General features: G+C 34.1%; 1 long non-coding RNA gene across 1 annotated transcript; it reads right to left on the reverse strand.

Annotated features, from left to right (window-relative positions):
• Nucleotides 1–3,258: 3,258 nt before the first annotated feature.
• Nucleotides 3,259–4,646, reverse strand: LOC117689267 (uncharacterized). The gene is made up of 4 exons (XR_010714724.1): nucleotides 4,492–4,646; nucleotides 4,090–4,299; nucleotides 3,856–3,999; nucleotides 3,259–3,483 (listed from the first exon to the last, which is right to left on the reverse strand). It is a non-coding gene; the product is annotated as an uncharacterized lncRNA (long non-coding RNA).
• Nucleotides 4,647–4,872: the final 226 nt, after the last annotated feature.

The following is a 4,872-nucleotide window of genomic DNA, read 5'->3' on the forward strand; positions in this document are numbered from 1 at the left end:
ATCGACTAGCGATGAGACTCATATTTGTCAACAATGTCGTTAACTGTTTTGTGTATGGTATTTTTGATTCAAGGTTTCAAACAGCTCTGAAAGAAATGTATAGAAGCGCCTTTTTACAGTTGAAGTCATCAATAGAATAAAATACGTCATCATCCATAATATTGGCGTCATGAACTTTCTTAAACATTGTATTCATTTTATTCAATCAAACATCACTTTTTATAATTCTGTGTAGTTGAATTGTATGACATTCAACAATTGAAATGTAAAAAAAATATGTCCAGCCATTAACTTTTGAATAATATCAGTGCATGATATACAACTTTCTAGATCGCTGATTGGTATCATTATTCTTGTCGTCATAGACAGGTGAATGACCATAAGTTTTTTTTTCAACTGAAAAGGAAAGTAACAATTACCTTTAATTGCTCAAGAAAAGTATCTGTAACAAAGAACTTAAAGGCATACTTGACACTTTTAAAAACCCTTAATCAAATTACAGTTGTTATCAAACGTGATATAAAAACTAATGTCAGTGATTAATTTCTTTTGTTGTTAGAAAATTCAATTTTTTGCAGGTACTGACATAAATTTGTACTTTATGCTGCTCACGAAAGGATTTTTTTTTATCATAAGGAGGTTGAGTAGTCAAAAATGTCCATCGGTTCTGCTTTAAATTTTCAGATAAGATTTTTAAAGCTATTAACTACATGTATCATACAGCAAGGACAAAAAATCAAATATTTTTGCATCAAACATTCAAACTTTTTCCTTTATCTTTATATCTATACTATAGTATAAGTAATAGACTCGAATTTTTGGGCTTTGATAGTGAGATATCGGAAGAGAACTGCCTTTTGTTTTACATATTTTAAACATCATTGGTAATTGGAAATTACTAATTTGTTTTTATTTTTTCTCAATCAAGCCTCGCTAATTAATGATTAACAAAAATTCCTTTAAAAAATCCGGAAATCATCTGAATGTTTTGCATTTTACAATCTTGCGCATGCGCATTACATTAACGTTAAATCACGGAAGGCTCTTTAGTTTATGTTTCCACAATATCACATTTGCAATGTATAAACTCAGAAACGATATTACAAATACGTGTAAATTTTCATTGAAAATTTGTCATATATTCTGTTCATCAAAGGACTCTAACTCAGTGCATTTAATATGAAAAAAATCCCAAGAGTTTTGAATTTAACAAAGTGTGTCAATTCGAAGCGAGTAAAAAACGTTGGTGAAAAATCAAAGTGTTGAATTATTCATAAATATAAATTAAAATTATAGATGAAAGGTATTTACAGCCTTTAGAAAATGGGTTGTTGTGATTAATTTGACTGTTATTCTCAATGCAGCTTCAATAATTTTCTCCAATATTGTTGAGCGATTCTGCAATTCTTTGCTACATTACGTACGGGTATATGGAAGGCATTTTAAATGTGGTGAAGGCCTGTCCCGAAACACAGTTAGATTATTCAAACTAAGCAGAAAGTAGTTAAATTAATATAGCATTATTGTCGGCTTATATTGTAGGCTTAAAGCTTGGTTATGTAAATGTCAACAATACGGTGTGTCGATGTATCTATTTCGTAAATGTCCGCCATAATGTATACATATGCACTTCCAGACTCCTGTCACCTACCAGCTGTCTGTTAACCGTTAATCAAACACAGTAACATTCTAATTTCATTGTGCGACACTCCTTGCTCATGTATGGATCAAGAGGGGAGAGGGGGTCCACCCCCGGAAAATTCAATATTAATAACTTCACACATGCAGTAAAGGAGGGGGGGGGGAGAGGGTCCGGATTCTATCCCTCCGGATAATGGATAAATCACTGGATAATTTAATAAATTATATATAATAAAATCTCCAAAATATACCTCGGAACCCTCCCCCCCCTCCCCCCGAAAAAGTTATGGATCTGCGCAGGCTGTTGAAAATAAATTCTAAAAAGTCCATCGTCTGCCTCAGATGTCCTTTATTACAGCTAAAATTGTCTTTAAACGATAGAGAGCTCCACAATTATGCGAAGGCGAGAGTGCGAAGTTGCGATGGTGAAGGAGCGATAGTAGTATCGTTTCTTCGCCTTCGCAACTTCGCCGTCGCATCTTCGCACTTTCGCTCCTTCGCCGTCGCACCTTCGCACCTTGACCTAAAGGCGAAAGTGCGAAGGTCGAAGTGGCCCCATCGGAACACCATAAATTCTACGTAATCGACCGAGACTATCAAAAAAGGCGAAGGCGAAAGTGCGAAGTTGCGAAGGCGAAGGAGCGATAGTAGTATCGCTCCTTCGCCTTCGCACCTTCGCACTTTCGCCATCGCATCTTCGCCGTCGCATCTTCAAACTTTCGCTCCTTCGCCGTCGCACTCTCGCACTTTCGCCTTCGCAACTTCGTACTCTCGCATCTTCGACCTAAAGGCGAAAATGCGAAGTTCGAAGTGGCCCCATCGGAACACCATATTTTACAGCTGCAGTTGGCATCTGTAGGGAAAATTAGATCGAAGGCCTGCGGGGTCATTTCTAAAGTGTTTATACCTGAGTTTTATAGGTTTCACGAACAGAATTACACATATTCATACTTAGACACACCAACACGATTACATATTCGGATTTACAAGTTTAAATGTCTGGATTTTTGAACACGATTACCTGCCATAAATTTCCTCACTGAGAAATTTTTTTTATCAATCTTTGCAGTTCTTTGGTAAAAATGAAAAAATAATTTATTACAAAATAGAGCGTTTGTTTTATATTACATTACATCAATTTTAAAAAAAAATGTTTAACAGACTCTTAAATATTTAAACAATAAAATGCTGTCTTTGGTGATTCCTGAAGGTATTTTGTACCCTGCATAAATTTAAAAAGAAAACATTTATATAATTGCAATAGTTACAATTTTCTTTGTAAACAAATGATTGAGGTGATCAAACACATCAGTTTGTGAAGTCCGTAATTTTGCTAAGTTGTTGATACCTTCCATCGATCGATAAACTGGTTAGAACTAGAATGTGTAGAGTTAAGCCCTGGTAGTTTCAATAGAACAATGAATCGAAATCAGTTTCTTAGGAAATAGATCCAGAGGAGAATATTCTGAGCGGATGTAAATATAAAATTATATTATCAGATCTTCACAGTAAGGGGGTACTTCACTTGATCAGTACATTGTAGAATTCATCACAGTAATTCTGATCACAACATAATTAAGTTTATAATAAGAAAAAGAAGACAAAACCACAAAAATATAAGATACATGTATGACTTTTTAATCACGTTGATTATACAGTTTTAAGCTTTTACTACTTCGATCATCATGATTGCTCCCGCACCAAGCGCTGCTACCATTGCTAATATACAGAAGGCAAAGGCAAAATGGTAATCGGCTGAGGCTCCCTCGATTAACGCATCCTTCTTAGAGAACTCATCCCCTTTTGATGCGTAAACAGCAATTGAAATCAATATGAAAATTGCTGCAAAAAATGCAAACAAACCTTTAAAAATGTGACGAATATTTTGTAAAACTACCTGAGTATTCAATTACAAACAAGCAGTTCTGACTATATTCATGCACGATTGCCCCTGTTTTCCTTAGGGGTTGATGTGGTATTGATTTTAAACATCGTGCGGCATTTTGTTTTTTTTAAATTTTGTTACTTTTTTGGATAATAGAACCTGCTACTAGTGTACCTTGCACCATTTACAGTAAGGATATCCTTAATGATATGGTTTTAAAAGATTTTATTCTGTTACAATTTTACATTAAATTATTATCAATTATATTATCTATATTATAATATGAATGAACATTTTTTACCAACAAGTGCAATAAATATAACTCTTACCTCCAACAAAAGTAGTTCCTATTGCCGCAAACAAGACTGGATTCCTATCTTTCATGACAGACATTCTCAGAATTAACATTACAAGAGCAGCTAACACTAAGAATAATCCTATTATACTCGTGGCTCTTACAGCTTCTAACCATTCTGCCAAAAACAAAAGATCGTTTCCTTTTTCTGGTCTAATAAGATAGAAATGGTGATAAACATATCAAATTATTGAAATTTGTTGTGTACCTGGTATCTCCGGCCAATCAATGCATGTACTTGTATCAAACGCTTTGACATAAACGCATATTTTCCATAAGCCAAGGTATCCTTTATATCCTTCGGATTCGGCAAATATCCAATACGGAGACGCTAATCCAATAAGTTGAAATATAAAAGCACAAATGGTCAGCACCAAACCAATTCGGATAAATTTAGAGGCGTCCATTTTGTTCAATACTGAAAAAATAAATTAAGGCAATGAAACTATTTAAAATTTAAACCATTTACAATTTCTTTATTCTATTTGTTTTAAATTAAACAAGAAAATTTCAGTAATTAAAACAGCTAAATTGATTAAATGATTTGAATGTACAATTATTAAACGGAAGAAATTTAGTTGAGTATATTATGACAAGAAGTGTATAATACCTTTAACCAGTGGATTTTTTGATGGTTGTTGGACATGAGGAGGTATTCATTTAAAAAGGCGTGGGTTCATATTGCGCGCAGGCATGCGCACTTGATTAGTGGAGAAACCTAGATTGATTTCAAAAATTAAATTCCGTTTCCATGAAATCGTCGTCATAGTTTCGGTTTCTTTATCTTTGTTTACCAGGCTGAAGCTAGCAGCCACTAACAGCAGCCATTAAGCCCGTAGAAGCTAGCAGCCAATAAGGAAATTCATCAAAGTACTGAGAGTACTCGAACAGAACATTATATTTTACTTATATTAATTATCGACATATTTTAATTAATATCAAAATGATTAATGCTCAATAATTTGTACGAGCATTGACGACTTCCGAAGCA

Source organism: Magallana gigas, chromosome 6 (assembly GCF_963853765.1).
Source record: "Magallana gigas chromosome 6, xbMagGiga1.1, whole genome shotgun sequence".
NCBI lineage: Eukaryota > Metazoa > Mollusca > Bivalvia > Ostreida > Ostreidae > Magallana > Magallana gigas.